This window comes from Callithrix jacchus, chromosome 14 (genome assembly GCF_049354715.1).
Source record: "Callithrix jacchus isolate 240 chromosome 14, calJac240_pri, whole genome shotgun sequence".
In the NCBI taxonomy this organism is placed as follows: Eukaryota; Metazoa; Chordata; class Mammalia; order Primates; family Cebidae; genus Callithrix; species Callithrix jacchus.
Genome location: NC_133515.1, coordinates 69,418,996 through 69,439,938, shown reverse-complemented (window position 1 = coordinate 69,439,938; position 20,943 = coordinate 69,418,996).

The window sequence follows — 20,943 nt, the reverse complement described above, 5'->3', positions numbered from 1 at the left end:
ACAACATCTTGGTTTATCTATACTTACATTTACATTCTCTTCTGTTAATAAAACCCTACATTTGTTTTAGTTTTACTTCTGCAGTTAAACAGACTCAGTGCTTACCACCAGATTACTTTCTTGCAGTTTTTCAGTCTTCTCCTAGGAAATCAAAATGCATGCTCTTATTCATCAAAAAAGCTCAATGAAATAATATTGCCTCCACTATGTTCCTGTATATTCAAGACAGCTTGCTGGTTGCTTTAGTACAATATTAGAATGATAGTTCAAGAAAGTACGTTCTATAGTCTTTTGGTCACTAAGGCTTGTCTGATAAAGCCCTACATTTTCCCCTGTGAGAAACTCAATTTCTGCTGGGTGTAGTGGCTCATGCCTGTAAACCCAGCATTTTGGCCGGCCGAGGTGAGCAGATTATGTGGTCAGGAGTTTGAGACCAGCCTGACCAACATGGTGAAACCCCATCTCTACTAAAGATATGAAAATTAGCTGGGCATGGTAGCAGGCCCTTGTAATCCTAGCTACTCAGGAGGCTAAGCAGGAGAACTGCTTGAACCCGGGAGGGAGAGGTTGCAGTGAGCTGAGATCGCACCACTGCACTCCAGCCTGGGCAATACAGTGAGACTCTACCTTAAAAAAAAAACACTAAATTTCTTGCTTTTTTGTTGTTGTTGTTGTTGTTGTTGTTTTTGGGAGGGAGGGACTGTTTTTGCCTCTCTTCTCAAAGAATTCTTTGATTTGAAGTTCAGTAATTTTTGAGGATGTAGCTCTAAATTGACCATACTGGCTCATTTTTTTTTTTTTTTTTTTTTTTTTTTTTCCTGGCTGTGTCCTTTCCTTATAAAGACCCATACCTCTCTTTTATTTCAGGAAGGTTTTTTTTTAATCTTTAAATATTTGTTTAGTCCATTATTTCTGCTGCCTCCTTTGAAGACCCTACGTTGAAACTCCTGATTTGTCTTCCATAACTATCATTTCTCTTATAAGCCTTTGTACTCATTCATTTGCTTTCACTTCATTTTTCTCATTTCTCTTCTCTGTGCTAATAGTCTTAAATGAAGAATGCATACCCCTGCACAAAGACTTTCTTAAGGGTATATAAGTATAGATAGTTTTAAGAGTATCCACTTCCTCATTCTCAATTTATTTACGTATTCTTTCCAAAAGTCAATCTGCCAGTAAATATATCTTAAGTGGAGATGTTTTATGAGTTTCTTTTCCCCCAATCTCCTCTTCCCAAATCCCTCACCATCCCTCGTGTTGGTGAAGTCTCTTTTAATCTAGGCACGATAAACTCTCAGTAGGGCTTCATATCTTTCCTTCTCTCACATATATTTATAGTAAGTTTGAAGAAAGACATTAGAAACTGAGAATCTTGCCAACGTGTTGGCATGTTCTGAATTCATTGTAACATGGGGCTACAAAAGAGATGACAAATTTTGTTTCTCAATTTCACCTCTTCCAATCATTAACTATTGTCAAAAAGAGCACTGTTCTTAAGGGAGAGACTTGTGAGGGCCTGCAGGGGACAAATTGATGACAAGCCCTGGCTCTTATCTATCTTTTCTACATATCCATTAGTCTAAAATTTTGAGAATTAATATTTATTTTTAAATGATATAGCTACCACAACTTGTTCTTTCTGAGTGTCCACCATTCTTGGTGATAGAGCTTAAAGATACTCTCATTCACCCATACCCTGGTCCCTTCAAGGGCATAACTGCATGACTTTGAGGAGGAGGAAGTAAACAGTTCCACACTCATTTCCAGTGCTCTAACAGATTAGTGTCACATCCAGAAATGGAACATATACCTAAGTTAGGGGTTTGTATGAACATTTATTCAGACTGCTATAAGAAACATTTCATTAACTTTTGCCAGTAGATAATGCTATAAACTCCTGTTGACTTTTTATTTCAGCATACATCTCCTTCTCGCTGCTACTGGTCAACCACTTGCTCCTCAATTACTCTTTTTTGCCATGCAGTTATTAGATTTATAGCAGGAATATGCTATAGATACTACTGTAAATAATGTACATAGCAACATTTATTAATAAAGTTTTTATAAGGCCTCCACCTAACTAACGGCCCAATACTTTCCTTTTGCTGTTTCTTTCCATAAAGTAGTTTAAATTGCATTCTTAAAAGCTGAACATCTATCTCTACCCATGTAGGATAAAATGTTCCCCAAACATATTTTAGGAACATAATATCCTGAACTTTACCAGTGCAACTTTATTTAATTAGAGATAATTCCTCCCTTTCAGATGTTGATTGTGCTTCTCTAGTCATATCAAACGCATCAGTATAAACACGCTCCTTTTCAACTATTAAGTAAATGACTAACTTATCTCTGTATAACAGCTGTCAAGGATACAACTCTGTTCATCTGTCTTGCCTTTTTAAGACATTTTGAGATGCTCCAGAACTCAAATTCAGCATAATTATACTTTGTTCACAAAAGATGGACAATTTCTATTGTTTTAAAGTGAAACTACGAACGGAATTTTTAATTTTATGCTGTTCTTTTTAAAAATATATGTTTAATTGAAGCTCCAAAAATGAAGTTTCTCTAAAAAAACAAGAATAATTAATACTAATTTGATAAATCATGAAAATACTTTTTTGGCAAAATTACCAGCAACTGAGAAATTGAATGGCTTTAAAGACTAGGAAACAAGATCTTTTGCAATTTAAGTGGGTTCTAATTCCTGGGTTCCAACAAAATTGAGGGAAGATCTAATCAAGTTAGACCATTAACAGTAATGTTTGATGATCACAATACAATTTTGCATATAACGTGAAAGAAATTCCAAGTCTTTAGTGCCATTAAAAAAAAGACTACTTTTACCTCCATCTACTTATTTCTGTGAACAGCTCTATCTATAAAAACTGAAAAGAACAGAACTGATGCTAAGCCTGTCATATCCTGGAAGTAAGGCATATTTATATACATATCTGTGGATATGTAAATTGAAAAATGCCTCATCCAATACCATTAAGTGATAATTTTCTAATAAACTTTTATTTGATATATTTAATCATTACTTATCAAAATTTATAATATTTATTTTGCTTAATTGTATACTGCTAAAAATTATATGATTTTGGCTGCAGAGAAAAATGATAAGTAATCAATAAACATCTTTTAAATATAAAGATATTGTACTGAAACAAAATTATATGGAAGAAATGGATAGGAAGTAGAAGTTAAAGGAGAAAAGAAATGATGTACAATACTGGACTACTAAAAAGCTCATGTATTTTGGTACATACCAAAGCACTGTGATATTTAGATCTGAATGAATAATTTAAAAGAGTTATGCAAACAGTTGAAAGAGGCTATTGGGTTGTAGTTTGTTAATCCCTGGTCTAGACCTAAAAAAGTATGGAAAAAATGTTAATAATGTAGATGAAACTTAAAAGTGTGTCATGTCTATAGCCATTACATTGTGAACAGGAAAGAAAAGTATTTTTCCAATATTCAGTAACTATTATCCAACTCAGCAAAGTCAGACACACCAATGACAACTGAACTAGTTAAGTTCCAAAATATGTTTATTATTTCACTTGCATCTTACTTGTTAATGTAAACAAAAGTATCAGTCAACACTCATTTCAGAACCACAATGGGAGAGTCCAGCGGCACACACTGCTGGGCTTCCATGTGAGATTCCTCGTTTAGTCCAATTCTTTTTGCTTCTCAAAACCAAATTTCATCTCAGGACACCTCTTACAACGGCCTATGCATTTTCTTCTTGCCATCGAACACAAAGGATTAGGTCTTACACTTTAGGACATTCCCCTCAACTCTGAGAAACACGTTTGCCAAGGCACCTCTGACATTTGCAGAATGAAACCTACTGCTGCTTTCTGCATTCTCTCCTGCTTGAGCTCCACAGCTTTTGTTTTTATCCAGGCTGTATTATCAATGCCTTTTAATCAAAGTATTTATACTTAAGTAATTACTGATGGAGTAGGGTTTAAATCTTATTTGTTTTTTATTTGTCACATCTGTTCTGTGCTATCGCTCTTCTTCCTTGCATTTTAAATGAAAAATTAATCAAATTCTTTCTTATCATTGCATTTCTCTTTTGATTATCTTGTTAATTATACATTATTGGCTAGATGCAGTGGCTCATACCTGTAATCCCAGCACTTTAGGAGGCCAAGGTGGTAGGATCACTTGAGCCCAGGAGTTCAAAAACAGTCTAGGCAACATAGTGAGACACCATCTCTACAAAAAATAAAAATAAAAATATTAGCTGGTTGTGGCATACACCTTGTAGTCCCAGCTGCTTGGGAGGCTGGGGTAGGAGGATTGCTTGAGTCTAGGAGGTTGAGGCTGCAGTGAGTGGTGATAGCACCAGTGCACTTCAGCCTAGGTGTGTATATATTTACACACACGCACAATTATTTTACTACCCTTTTTGTGGTTTCCCTAGAGATTACAACATGTACCTTAATTTGCTAAGATGAGATATAAATTTGTATTTTCACCAATGCAAGGACTATAGAATATTTTAGTTTCCTTTACTCTTTTCCTGCTTTTTTTGTGCTACTGTCATGAAATTTTTTTTTTACATAAACATCTCAAGATAATATAAATGTTTTTATACTGTCAGTATTTATTATATATATCCACATACTCTTCTGGTTTTGGTATCAAGGTAATGCTGGTTTCATAAAATGAGTTGGGAAGTATTCCCTGCTTTAATATTCTAAAAGTGTGTAGAACTCATATTTTTTTCTTAAATGTTTGGTAAAATTCATCTGGACCTGAAGTTTTCTTTGTAGAAAGGTTTTAAACTATAAATCAACCTCTTTAATAGATATAGCACAATGAAAATTATCTGTTTCTTTTTGAGTGAGCTTTTGTAGTTTGTGCTCTCACCTAATTTTTCCACTTTATCTAAGTGTTGCCATAAGGTTGTTCTTTTACCCTTTTTCTATCTTTTTAATATGAATAGGCTCTGAGGTTATGTTAACTCTCTCATTCCTGACAATGAAAACTTGTGTTTTCTTTTTTTTTCTTCCTCTGGTCAGCCTGGGTAGAAGTTTACCTCCTCCCCGACCCCCACAACCTCTCATCTGCCATAAGAATCAGTTTTTGGGCTGGGCGCGGTGGCTCACGCCTATAATCCCAGCACTTTGGGAGGCCGAGGTGGGTGGATCATGAGGTCAAGAGATCAAGACCATCCTGGTCAACAAGGTGAAACCCCATATCTACTAAAAATACAAAAATTAGCTGGGCATGGTGGTGCGTGCCTGTAGTCCCAGCTACTTGGGAGGCTGAGGCAGGAGAATTGCTTGAACCCAGAAGGCAGAGGTTGTGGTGAGCCAAGATCATGCCATTGCACTCCAGTCTGGGTAACAACAGCAAAACTCTGTCTCAAAAAAATAATAATAATAATAAAAAGAATCAGTTTTTGGTTTCATGATTTTCTATTTCATTGATTTTTGCTCATGTATTATTTTCCTTCTGCAATTTTTATTTTTCTTTATTTTTTGGCTTCATTTGCTCTTCTTTTTTCTTTCTTCTTTTTTTTTTGAGATGGAGTCTTCCTCTGTGGCCCAAGCTGGACTGCACTGTTGCCATCTTGGCTCACTGCAACCTCTGCCTTCCAGGTTCAAGCAATTATCCTCCCTCAGCCTCCTGAGTAGCTGAGATTACAGGTGTGCAGCACCAGTCCTGGCTAATTTTTGCATTTTTAGTAGAGACAGGATTTCACCAACTTGGCCAGGCTGGTCTTGAACTTCTGGCCTCAAGTGATCTGCCTACCTCGGCCCCCAAAAGTGCTCCGATTATAATCGTGAGCTACCACGCCCAGCCTGCTCTTCTTTTTCTAGCTTCTTAAGATAGAAGTGGAGATCATTGACAGGACTTGAGGGCAAGAATCCCAAAAGAGAAGGGTAGTACATTTTGCACAAGTTTTCCTTTCCATGAATCTGCTGATCTTACAAGCTTATGTGTAAGAGTTGAAGAAACAAAGCAAAGAACAGCAGCTTAGAACCTGGGAATCCAGTTGGGTCTTTCGGCAATCTCTTGGGCTGGGTGACAAAAATTAGAGATTAGTTCCTATCACTGAGGAGAGGCCCTTGTGTACCTTCCAGATTCCTGTTAAGGTGCTGGAAAAGTAACACCACAGGTTTAAGTTGGAAATAGAACAGCAAGCACAAAGGACTGAAACTCAGCTTCCAATGAGCTAATTAAAGTGATGGATTCCTACTCTATTTGCCTGCCAAATAATAGTAAATCTTCTCTGGAAAAAGAAAACATTGGCCAGAGACTCAAATTGCACTTAGAATTTTCAAATATAGTATCTGGCTTTCAGTCAAGGAATTACCAGACATGCCAAGAGATAGGACCAGTTGAACAAAACCAAGGAATAAAACAGACTCGAGAACAGACTCACAGATGACACAGATATTAGAGTTTTCAGGTACAACTTTAAAGTAACTGTGATTAATTTGTTCAAGACAATATTGGACAAAATGGAGAATTTCACCAGAGAAGTATTATCAACAAAATAAAAGAATAAAATGTAAGTTTTCAACCTGAAAAACATAAATTGTTGAAATTAAAATTTTGCTAAAATTAAAAACAGAATAGACAATGTAGAAAAGAGGATTAACTAAAGGGTAGGTCATTAGAAGATGTCTAGAGTGAAGCAGAGACTAAAAAAGGCTGGTTTCATGGGTATATGCAAATATTAAAACTAATCAAACAGTGCACTTTCAACATGTGCAATTTATTGTCTGTCGGTTATTCCTCAGGTATGTATTGTTCCTACAATGGAATGAGAATCATAGTGGCATCACATTTCTTTCCCATACAATCATTTTCTAGAAGACAATAAAGCAATAATTTGAAAATTCCCAAAAAACTACTACTTTCATTGTAGAATTCTATGCTTAGCTAAATTAGCAATTATGTGAGGACTATTTTCAAACATGTAAGTCTCAAAGTATTTATATCATGTGCACGTTTTTGAAAAAAATATTAATAATATATCATAAATAGAAAAAGGAGTATAAGAAAAAAGACTGAAGCTTCAAGAAACAATAACACCTAAGAGTGTGACAAAAAGAAATCCCAGAATGACAGATATGCAGTAGGCTTAGAAAGCAACTAGTTTCCAACCCCATCAAAAAGTGAGCAAAGTATATGAACAGACACTTGGCAAAAGAAGACATTTAGGCAGCCAACGAACACATGAAAAAGAGCTCGTCATCACTGGTCATTAGAGAAATGCAAATCAAAACCACAATGAGATAGGACCTCATGCCAGTTAGAATGGCGAGCATAAAAAATCTGGAGACAACAGATGCTGGAGAGGATGTGGCGAAATAGGAACGCTTTTACACTGTTGGTGGGAGTATAAATTAATTCAACCATTGTGGAAGACAGTGTGCCAATTCCTCAAAGAACTAGAAACAGAAATAGCATTTGACCCAGCAATCCCATTACTGGGTATAAACCCAAAGGATTATAAATCATTCTATTATAAAGACACACGCACACGTATGTTTATTGCAGCACTGTTCACAATAGAAAAGACTTGGAACCAACTCCAATGCCCATCAATGACAGACTGGATAAAGAAAATGTGGCACATTTACACCATGGAATACTATGCAGCCATAAACAAGGATGAGTTCACGTCCTTTGCAGGGACATGGATGAAACTGGAGACCATCATTCTCAGCAAACTGACACAAGAACTGAAAACCAAACACCATAGGTTCTCACTCATAAGTGGGTGTTGAACAATAAGAACACATGACACAGGGAGGGGAACATCACATACTGGGTCCTGGAGGTTAGGGGCTGGGGGAGGGGTAGCATTAGGAGAAATACCTAATGTAGATGATGAGGTGATGGATGCAGCCTTAAATCTCAATTTAAGATTTGAGTTTAAGATTTAAGTTGTAAAAATAATAAAATACTAGCAGATGCTGCAGGCTAAAATTAGAGAAAAAAGGAAGAAGGAACTGTGGGTATGCTTATTTTCTTACTTTACAAAGTGATATACATATATACATATATGTACACATATATACAAATTTTATATACACACATATATATATTCTATAGATGACTGGCAAAAATAGAGGTTAACATTAGGTAAAATTCAAAAATAACCAAGAGAAGAACTAGATTATTAATAAAATTATCCATCTCTCATTTTAAGATGAAGCAATATATCTCTGACTCTATCTGCTTTCTAAAAACCAATCAGAAAAGAACAAGAATAAAAACGGAATAATAAAAAATCCCAAGTAAGAGGAAATCAAGAAACACCTATGACCTGAACTTTAATATTTATAAAGAAGTGCTGCTAAGTGTAGTGAAGGTAAGACCAGGGTGAGGGTGAGAAAGGATGTCACTTGGGAGGCTGAGGTGAAAGGATCATCTGAGCCTGGGAGTTTGAGGCTGTGGTAAGCCATGATCATGCCATCGTACTCTAGCTTGAACAACAGAGTGAGGCCCTGCCTCAAGGAAGCAAACAAACACACACCTCTGATATCTCTCTCACATTTTCCCCAGAGAAAGTCTTTCTACACAGACAGAGTTTATGTCCAAAAATGAGAATATCTAAGAAAAGGAACCAAGAATGGTTTCACAACTCTGCAAATTTGCCAAAAAAAATTGGACTGTACACTTTAAGTTGGTGAAACATACTGTATGTGAATTATATTTCAAAAAATCTTTTTAAAAAAGAAGCCAGGAGACAAATTCATCACAGAATAAAAGGCAAAAGAGATAAAACAAATTTGGCATTTGCCAGGAAAAAAATTTATTGTGGAACAGTTGAAAATTATGACCAAACAACTTCATATTGGATTCAAGGAACTTGGTGAAAAAGTAGCCATCATGAAGGAAGAGTTCAAAGTGCAGATAAAAGAAGTGACAGAAGTAATAAGACAACACAAGAAGGTAAAATTGAGCCAAGAAAAAAATGTAGAAAAGTAATAACATCACAGACATGGAAATCACACTACTGAAAAGCTAAAGAAATGGAGGACAGGTTTAGGAAAACTGAGCAAAAGAAAAAAGAGTTTTAAAGAATTGTAGAAAAAATCATATACATGGGAAACAGCTACAGGAGAGTTCATGTTCAATTACAGATTCTTCAGAAGACAAAACAACCAAGCACACAAAACATTTTCAAAATATAATCCAAGAAAATTCTAAAATAAAAGACTTGAATCTATAAACAGAATCTATACCATCCAAGAAAATTCTAAAATAAAAGACTTGAATCTATAAACTTGAATCTATACCATCTTCCAGGAAGAAGTAACAAAGATTAATCAGCCTAGAACATACTATATAAAAGTTACTGGACTTCAAAGATATGATCTTTCAGACAAAAAAATCAAATTGCTTCAAGGGAAAGAGATAGAAATCAGGTTGGCTTCATACTTCCTTAAAGCAACAGTCTACATTGCAGAAATTCACTATCTTCAAACACCTCATAGAAAGTATGACTCAAGAATCTTATTTCTAGCCAAAGCATAGTTCAAGCATAAAGGCAGTATGTGGATGGTTTCAAATATACAACTATTCAAAGAAGACAGTTCCTAGGGCTCCTTCTTGAAAACAGCTACTAACAATTAGTTCCATCAATTAAAGACAAATGGAGAATGAAAATAATTAAAAGTCCAATACGGTAAGTTACAAAAAGAATAGCAGAATAATCTTAAGAGCAAAAGAAGGGAGACATTACTAAAGATAAAAGCAACAATTAAAGAACTAGAAAAGAGAATAACTGTAGGACAAACAAACACCTCCTGGAGAATGTTCCTAAGGAAAAATAAAAGGGTAAATATTCACCTAAGCTAATCAAACAACATAAATAAGAAGGGAAGACATGAATAAATAATAAAAATGAACATGAAGAAACAAGCATAGATACTGAGGAAATTAAATGTTAAGAGACTACATCATTGCTCAGCTTTATAAATGTAATAGATAATTAGCTTGGGAAATATAAATTATCAACACTGATCCCAGAAAAGACAAATAAATCAATTTCTAAAAAATTTTACAAGTTAATTATATCAAATATTTCAGAAACATAAACCTTAATATTCTCTAAATGGTTCCAGAGTGTAGAAAAAAAATTTCTAAAATCTTACCAACTCAACATTGACACAGTCTAATCCCTAAACATTATAAATAAGGATACTAGCTGACAGACTATAGTCTATTATTAAGCAAACATATATCATGATCAAGAAAGACTCATACAAAAAAATGCAAATGTGGGCTGGGCGTGGTGGCTCACGTCTGTAATAACAGCACTTTGGGAGGCTGAGGCAGGCAGGTCACTTGAGGTCAGGGGTTTGAGACCAGCTGGCCAACATGGTGAAAACTCAACTACTGAAAATACAAAAATTAGCTGGGTGTGCTGGCACATGCCTGTAATCCCAGCTACTTAGGAGGCTGAGACAGGAGAACTGCTTGCACCTGGGGAGCAGAGGTTGCAGTGAGCCAAGATCGATCCATTGCACTCCAGCCTGGGCGAAGAAGTGAGACTGTCTCAAAAAAAAAAAAAAAAAAGCAAAGGTGGTTTAATATTAAGAAATCTACTATTATAACTTACACATAGATCAAAGGAGAAATACTGCATAAACATTCCTGTAGATGCTGAAAAGTCATCTAACAACATTTAATATCTCTACTGAATTACAAAAAAAGTATATTAATACAATACTAATAGATCAGTAGTTTCTTAATATGAAAAACATACTACTTTACTTCAAAGGCCAGAAACTATACAGTGAGCCTCATTAAAATCAGAAACAAAATAAGGGTGCATACCATTATCACTATTACTTAACTTTGGGCCATACTAGCCAATGTCATTAGAGAAGAGAAAGGAAAAAAAAAGTAAGTTCAAAAAGAAAAACGAAGAAAACATTATTATTTGCAGATGAGATGAACTATGCCAGAAGGCCCAGAAAACCAACTAAAAAAAAAAAAAATCCCTATTTCCAAAAGTAAGAAAATTTAGCAAGGTGGTTGTGAACAAAATTAAAACACAAAAATCAACAGTTCTCTCTATATAAACCATAATCATCTAGAAAATATGATAGAAGTATCCAGTTTATGATTACAAGAGATTTAGTAAAATCCTTAAGAATAAGCTTAAGAAACGTACATTATTCACATAAAGCAAACTTGAAAACATTATTTAAGGCCATTAAAAAAGACTTGAATAAATAATAAGATGTATCATATTCTTATATAGGAATGACAGTAATGATGGCATCCTCTCTAAATAAATCTATAAATTGAACTTTCTAAGTAAAAACACTGGCACCATTATTTTTGGAATAAAGCAAGAAAAAAGCAATAAGGGATAATCAGTCCTACCAGGTACAGAAAAGCATTATAAAAATTACAGTAATCAAAGTAGTTTGGTACCAGCAGATGAACATGAAGATCTATGGTATAGACATCCCAGAAGCAGATGTCAATCTGCATTGGGATTTTGTTTCTGATAACGTTGGCATTTCAAATCACTAAAATTGTGTATTTAATAAATGGTATTAGGACTAGAGGGTAGAGATCCAGAAAATATAAAATTAAATTCTTTGACGTTACACCAAAATAAATTTTAGATAAATTATTTAGATTAACTATTTGGATAAGAAAAAAAATAAAAGAAATTGTATATTTGACTTTATAAAAATTTTTTCTTCATGGCAAAAATCCCAACTATATTTTTTTATTTCCAAGCATTAATTTAGCTTGTTTTATTGTACTTCCATGGTCATTTAAAAATATTATTTTTTCTCTTCATATAAATGATTTGAATATTTAATCCCTTCTTTCATTTAATCAGATTAAATACACTTATTCTTATCTAATTCAATATGTGAAGGCTTTGAAAGTCTCATTCAGCTGTTTCTTTTCTGCTGGGGCTTAACTTTAGTGGCTTGTTGTTTGTTTTGGTTTATTTGTTTGTCTTTAGATTCTTGACTGTACTATCACATTCCTTGGAACTTTTTAAAAAGAATTCTTCTTCAGAGATTTGCATTCACTTCAGCAGTGGCCAAGGGGCACGGTAATTTTAAATTATATTCTTGGCTTGAGGATTTGTAGATCACTCAGGTGGTACAAAATCAACGGTACTAGGTAGCATTTTTGTTCATTTTGATAGGTGGTATTTTCTTCCTTTTAAAAAAGTTCTAAGTATTTTCTAATTTTCACTTTGATTTCTTTGATTGATGGACTATTTCAAAGCTTCCAAACTTCTGTTATTGTTTTTTGCTACCCTCAATTACCTTTATGAGCATTCTGCAGGTGAACCTTCATCACTACTGCTTTATTCAGGCCCTGGATACCTCCTGCTTGGACTAGAATGACCACTGCACACTATCTATGGCACCAATGTTGTCTTTTCACTGATGCTCTTTGTTTTTTGTTGCTGTTGTTGTTGTTAACTGTACGTACTGGCACGTCTAAGTGAGATCTTACAAAACTATTCCAGAGAAAAATTCACAGACAAAATCTCCTAGAGAGGATATCAGAGAGGAATTGAATCACCTGGATTCACATCAAACAATAGAACCCATTGAATCAGGGCAGTCAAACATGCTTCCTCTGAGGACACAGTATTGATTTGTTTAACTTCTGAAAGGTCATCAGCCCTGAGCAAGGGAACGGGAATTGTTCATTCTCTTCCATAGTCTGTAACCTCATCCCCAACAGCTGCAAGGACATGTGTACGGGGAAGAATCTCTCCTCCTCATTCCCCTTTCTTCACCGCTCCTCCTCATTCCCCTTTCTACACACATAACTGCTCGAATTTATGTTCATCATCACGTCCTGAGACGAGCTTTATTTGCTAGGCTTCATGTTTTTCACAGAGGCTTGCCATGGGAAAGCCTCTCTTTATAAGCCCCTCAAATCAACAGACAAGGCATTATTCCCCGCTTGGATTCATCCCTGGAGTGACTTCAGTTCACTAACAATTCCTGATCAGTATACCTATCCATGCCTGATTCTAAGTCAGTGTCTATTCACTGATTGAGGCAATAGCTCCAGAAGGCAAAACACAAACCAAAAGAGTCAAAATCCAGCCAAGTCCAGGCCTCCATTAACTTGTACCAACTGCAGCAACTGCTTCCAGACTGATTTCCGATTTCTATCCCTCTCGCCACCCACAACACATCTGCCAGAGAAATCATCCTCAAATATTACATATTTAAATGCCCCCCAAATTAAACCCTTTTCCCCACCAAATATCTTCAGTGTATCCTCATTGTTTCAAAAATAAGGTACAAATGAAGAGAATCAGAAATGGTAGAGAACAAGGTTATTATAACATACTCTATAAACACATACAGTTAACTTGTGATTTCCACATCCATGAATTCACCCAACTGCAATGAAAAATATTCCTCCACCCAAGAGTGAATGGCTGAGTCTGTATTGAATATTTTTTCCCTGTCATTATCCCCTAAACAATACAGTATAACCACTATTAACATAGTGTTTACATTTATTAGGTATTATAAGACATCTAGAAATGATTTAAAACATATAGGACAATGTGCATAGGATATATGCAAATACTACACCATTCTATATGAAGGACTTGAGCATCTGTGAATTGTGGCAGCTTCAGGAGGTCTAAAACCAATCTTCCATGGATATTGAGGGAAAACTGCTTGCTTCCTTTTCTCAGCATCTTTAATAGACATAAAGATATATGAAGTAATAATTACACCAACATATTGTTGGGTTTGTAACATATATAGACGTAACAGCAATACAATATATAGTATAACAGTACAAAAAGGGAAGAGAATTATAGGAGTAATATTTATCTCACTGAGATTAAGTTAGTATAAATCTGAAGTAGGTTATGCTAGGTTAAGATGTATATGGAAAGCCTAGAAAAACACTAAAAATATAACTGCAAAGACATCACAAATAAAGAGAATGTGTTAGTCTGTCCTTGCACTGCTATAAAGAAATACCTGAGACTGGGTACTTTATAAAGAAAAGAGGTTTAATTCTACAGGCTTTATAGGAAGCACAAGACTGGCATCTGCTCAGCTTCTCAGGGAGCCTCAGGAAGCTTACAATCATGATGGAAGGCGAAGGGGGAGCAGGCATGTCACATGGTGAGAATGAGAGCAAGAGTGTGAGAGAATAAGGGGAGGGGAGCTGCCACACACTTTTAAATGACCAGATCTCATGTGAACTCAGAGTGAGAACTCACTTATCGCCAAGAGGATGGCCCAAGCCATTCATGAGGATTTTGTTCCTATGATTCAAACACTTCCCACCAGGCTCTGTCTCCAATACTGGAGATTACATTTCAACATGAGATTTGGGTGAGGACAAATATACAAACTATATCAGAAAAGTATAGACCCAACATCTGTTATGCATATAGATATAAAAACTCTCAGCAAAATACAAAGGATTATACATTATACAAGTTTGCTAGGGCTGCCATAACAAAGTCCCACAAACTGAATAGTTTAAACAACAAAAACTTATTGTCTCACTGTTCTGGAAGCTAGAAGTCCAAGATCAATGTATTGAGAGGGTTGGTTCCTTTTGAGGGCACTAGGTAAGGATCTGTTCCAGGCCTCTCTTCTACCTTCTGGTAGTTTCTTGGTTTGTGGCAGTATAATTCCAATTTTCACATGACATTCCCCGTGTATGTGTGTGTTCAAATTTCCCCTTTTTATAAGGATACCAGTTCCAATGGACTAGGGTCCACTTTAATCCCATATGATCTCATTTTAACTAATTACATCCACAAGGACCCTATTTGCAAGTACAGTCACATTCTGAGGCACTGGAGATTAGGACTTCAATGTATTAATTTTTGGAGGTCACAATTCAACCCAAAACATAGACCTTGACCAAGTAGCATTTATCCCAGGAATGCAAGATTGGTTTAACATTTGAAAATTAACTAAGGTAACATACAATATTAATAGAATAAAAGACAAACCCTAAAAGATCATCTCAATAGATGTAGAAAAAGAATTTGAAACAATTCAATACTCCTTTGAATTGATAAAAATACTGAAAGAAAAAGGAGGCCGGGCACGGTGGCTCATGCCTATTATCCTAGCAGTTTGGGAGGCCAAGGGAGGTGGATCACTTGAGGTCAGGAGTTTGAGATCATCCTGGCCAACATGGTGAAACCCCTTCTCTACTAAAAATAAAAAAATTAGCTGGGTGTGGTGGTGCACACCTGTAATACTAGCTTGAACCTAGGAGACAGAGGTTGCAGTGAGCTGAGATTGCAGCACTGCACTCCAGCCTGGTCAACAGAGTAAGACCGTCTTAAAACGTGTATGTATAAATATATATTATATATTTTTTACCATATAATATATATAATATAAAAATATATAATTATATATAATACATATATTTATGCATTTATTATATATAATATATATATTACATATATTACATATATATATTATAGGAATGAACCTTGAAAACAATTACACTAAGTGATAGAAGCCAGCTGCAAAAAGAACCACATATTGTATGATTACATTTATATGAAATGTCTGGAATAGGCAAATCCATGGAGATAAAGTAGATTAGAATTTGCCTAGAGCCAGGGGTGAGATGTTGGAACAACTGCTAATCAGGGTACAGGATCTCTTAATGGGGTGATGAAAATGATCTAATATGTATTGTGTTAATGGTTTCAGAACTCTTTGGATATATTCAAAACCACTGACTGGTACCCTTTAAATATGTGAATTGTATATGATATGTGAATTATATCTCAATAAAACTGTCAGAGAGAGCAAGGGTGTGTAACGGAAAGTTTCTAGACACAAAATTTTTTATTGTAGACTATTTTCTTTGGTTCTGGCCCTATTCACTCAGGCCAGCAGACTGTATTAGGGAAGAGTTGGCCAAAGCCCAACTCTCTTCATCTGCGCTTTGCTCTGAGCAATTTATTTTTAAATAACCCTTTGTCAAATTAGACATACACAGTCTAGTTTTGCATATCCTCTCCTAGGGTTTTTGATGTTTTTATCTTAGGAGGATGGGGCATGGAGGGTATGTTTTCTTGTTTGAAAGATGTGATAGGTTAAGGGCCAATTGTCAGTTTTAGTTTTCTTGGCCCCTGACTCATCATTTTCAACTCCAACAGCTTCCAGTATCAATCACACAGGAGCCAAACTCTCCATGAGCCAGAGAGTTCTCTCCACTGCCTAGAATTTCTAATTTTATTTAGTGGACCTGCAGCCACTGCTCAGTGTTCTTAGAGATCTAGGTGGGAGGGAAGTGATCCAAGGGAACCTTGTAAACAGTGAAGAAATAGAGACATTTGGCGCCTTGGTCACCTGGTGTTGTAACAAATTGTGAGGCCAGGGATAAGGTTCTGGGACTGGATTGTTCTGGAGCTGGTTGGGTTGCATGGGTTAGAGTTGAGTTCCACAAGTAGAGAACAGGAGCAAAGAACAATTGGGGTGGAAGCAGGGGCAGTTCAGGTAAGCTAAGTTAGTTTGAAAGAATCCCAATTTTAATGCTCTGAAAGCTATGTACGGACTGGTTTATGAGGCTCACTCAAAGCCCCACTCAGATTCACTTGGCCTTGCCTGTATCCCTCCCATCCCTGTCCTCAGAAGCCTGGTTGCTACTGCAGTCATAGTGCATGCTGTCTCACCTTAGCTGGGGGTGGTAAGGATCAGACTTCAGTGTGGTCTCCTTCTCACCTGCTGCTGTTGGATCCAAAGTAGCTCAAGCACAAGGGTCTGACCCAACTGGTACCATTTCCTTAGCAGCTCTCCAGAGAAGCCAAGTAATAAAACCTTGAAGTATGGAGGAACTGATCCCTGGTAAGGTGAACACTGACTAGTAAGAAAGACACAGGAATCGGCCAATGAACTTCTCCTTCCTACCTTCCACCCTTCCATTGTCTGTGCCATCATCTCCACACAGCTTCTTCCATGATAGCCTGGTGACTAAGAAACTGCCAGTGTTTTCCTATGAAAACAGCTAAGTAATTACTGTTACTAGCTAAGTAATGCAGCACTTTGTATTTGCTTTCTCTGCTTCCTGGCTCATCTCCTGTTTCCCCTTTTTCTTTCTGCTCTGGGACTATAACCCCCAATAAAGCATGAGTACATATGCTTTTTTTCATGCTCTGTTTTCTCAAAAAAATGAGCTAAGAACTAAGACAGAGCCCAAAGCCAAACACTATATCTAGAGGAATCAAAGTAAAAAGATGAAAGACTCAAGTCTGGTGAAGATAGGAACAAAATTGGAGAAGGAATGAATAAAAGGAAAGGTGGTGAGTTTCCTGATTATCACAAATAATGGCAGATATTCAAGACTGCTGTCCTCAGAGGAAGACATTAATTACATGCTGTTGTCATGTACATAAATGTATATGTGCAGGAAGTAACGGAAAGTCATGTGGTATAAGAAGAGCCTGTAACAGTAAACTTGATTTAGTCTGGGAGAAAATGCCATCTGAGGTAAGATCCAATACTGGGACCTGATAAAGGGGTGGAAATGACAGGGAGTGGAGGCTGTTCCAGGCAAAAGGAATGACATCTACAAAGGCTCTGCAGTGTGAGGTACCATGCTGAGCAGGGGAACAGAAAGAGTTCTTTCCACAGAGAAAAGCGCCTCCCAGTTTTGACTTTCATTTTTTAAAACCTTAATCCACAATAAAGAATGTATTTTATATATTTTTTCTTCCTTTTTTTTTTTAGACAGAGTCTTGTTATCAACCAGGCTAGAGTGCAGTGGCACAATCTCAGCTCACTGCAACCCCCACCTCCTGGGTCCAAGTGATTCTCCTGCCTCAGCCTTCTGAGTAGTTGGGATTATAGGCATGCGCCACCACACCTGATGATTTTTGTATTTTTAGTAGAGATGGGGTTTTACCATGTTGATCAGGCTGGTTTCAAACTCCTGACCTTGGGATCCACCTGCCTCGGCCTCCCAAAGTGCTAGGATTACAGGCATGAGCCACGACACCCGGCATATATTTTACACTTTAACCCAGTACCAATACACATATATGTGCTTATACAACTCTAACAAAAATCATGAAAAACTATTTAACCTTACTGCATTGGTGGTAGTGGTATGGGGTTCACAATAACTATCGACCTTTAAATGTGCATATTCTTTGACAGAGCGGTACCACCAGGACAGTGTACCACTGTGTTTACTGCAGCATTGTTTGCAGCTATTTACGCACACACAATGCAACATATTAAGGTAGATATGTAGGTACTGACGTGAAAAGATGTACATGCCTAATGGTAAAGAGAAAAAGAACAGTGTACATAGGAGGTCAGTTCATTAAAAAATCTTTATCTTGGAAGGAACATATCTATAGAAAAATGGACAGGGATGAATGTAAACTATAGAAGGTGTCTACTCAGCAGACGAGATTTTTATTTTCCAACTTTTGTATTTCATTATTTTTGCCTTTTAGACTTCATGTATTACTTTTTCAATCATGAAAAAAATCATAAAAATACAATTATAACAAATGTCCAAAATAACTTGATGTTTCTTGTGGGTGATAATACAAGTTAAATTATAGTATGCTTCACTGGAAATTCAATTGTTTTAGTAATTGAAGTAGCAAATTACATCAAGTTTGACTAAACTGGGCATTTTGAATTTTAGCTTCATCAAATCACCTTAACCCTGTGAAACAAAGAGTGTGAGTACACCTTAGGTGTGACTTTCACTGGTGCTGCCTTCTCCTTCATTGCTAAGAGACTTAAACCTGGGAAGCAGGTGGGCAAATGTCAAATGATCAAAGAATCAATCATTAGGACTGGAGAGAGACATCCAAAAGCATGCTCCCTTGGGGGAAATTCCCTTGGTTATTGTGGGCCTGGCTATTAGAGGATGCAAAGTTTTGTCAGAAGTGAAAAGCTGTCAGTAGCAGGCTTTCATTTGTCTTACTTGATTGCTTTTGCAAAATACTGCAATAAATCTAGAGACTTGTATTTGACCTAATTGCTTGGATAAAACTGAACCCTTAACTTTGTACCCCACCAATGTGAAGCTATTAAATTGCTCTCTCCCCATACATCCCTCCATTACCCCATGCCTCCCTTCACCATTGTATCTTTAACTTTAAATTTTTCTGGTAGGATTGGGCTACATAACATTTCAGGCCTACCATATTAGATGGGCCATATAGTTAGGATAAACTCTGCTAGTTCAGAAGTTTCCCTGCAACATTTAGATTAATAATTTACTTCCTTTCTTCAGGATGAGAGTTTCTCCTTAAAATATTTAAGGAGTGGCTATATAATCCTTATTTAGATTCTTGATGTGAGGCAAGAGAACAACAAATCTTTTTAGGGGTGGTTTTTAAATTAATTTCTAAAAAGGTAATGTTTAGTGCTGACAGGACCAGAGTCTGCTTATCCCACTCTCTCCCTAAATAAGAAACGCAGCCCTCATGCACAGAATCATCCTCACCATATAAAGTGAGTGAGTGAGAAGAAACCTAATCTTTCTTCCTGTGGAACAGACTGCTTTGGCAATGAGCCCAGTCATTCAGGAGTTCTCCGTGATCTGTTATTTAAATCCAACTCATTATGACTGATTTTAGGCAGGAAGCCAGAATGAAAAGATGGACTAAATATATTTTTGGTTTTTCTATCCTGTCCCTTCTCGCCATCTCCAATTTTGACACAAATGTTAACTCTGAGGTCAGGGTTAGATATATAGACACCCCAATGTAAGCACTACATTAATCCAAAGCTAAGCTTTCTAAAGGTCCTGTGGTTTCGGATGAGATGGGATGCCACCATCCCAAGTAGACAGCAGCCAACTGAATTCCAAAATTTCTCATAATACTGAACTTAAAACAAACCTTACTGTAGCTTAAATTCCAACTCCTTCAGGCTGAAGACATCCTCAAAAGATGTGCTTTCTTTTTTATCCCTAGCACCTGGCACAGGGTCTCACAGGTGTTCAGAAATGTCTTCTGAATGAAACTCTTAGGTCTATAGGTCTGTGTTTCCCCCATTTTTCTTCACATTCCACAACAGTGGCTATTCAATCTCTTCTCAAAGCCCTTCTAGCTTACTTGTAATTAAAAAAATAATTTATATATAATCCATCTGGAATGTATTTTAGTTTGTAGCATGGCAATATAATTTTGCCCCAATCTGAAGTGTCATTTCCTAACATATATTAAATTCCCATTGACTTTACATTGTTTTTGTTTTTCCCTCACTTCAATAAGCTGCTCTATGAATTGTTTTATTCCACTCTTCTTTTCCTGTGTTAGTAACATACTATTTAAATGATGGCACCTTTAGGGTATACTTTGATAGTAGTAAGGCAAAATATCCCAAATCATACAATTCTATGCTTCTTTTTTTTTTTCATTGAGACAGGGTCTTGCTATTGCCCAAGCTGGTCTCGAACTACTGAGCTCAAGCAATCTGCCTGCCTTGGCCTCCCAAAGTGCTGGAATTACAGGTGTGAGCCACCACATCTGGTCTCAATTATTCTTTTGAAGTACTGATTTGACTTTTCTCACACCCTTTTTCAAGTAAGTTTTATTTTTTAAGTTTAAATATACAGACAAAAGCAAAGCCAATTGGAATGCTGATTAAAATTGTGGCAAAAGTAGATGTATATATCATTTTTGGAGGACTGGTTTTCTATAATACCAATTATAGTTTTACAATTTAGGAAAATGGTGTATTCTGCTTTTTAAATGTCATCAGTAATGCTTTATAATTTTTCCTCATAATCATCTTTTATATTGCTTGTTAGAGTCTAAATATTTTATAGTGTGTTGTAACTAATAGGACTCTATTCCATCATATTGTTTTAACATGATTTTTTTGATGTTCATTTTATATCTAACCATTTTATGGAATTCTTAGATGTTCATTTATTCACCCAATCAATATTTATTGAGCAATTCTC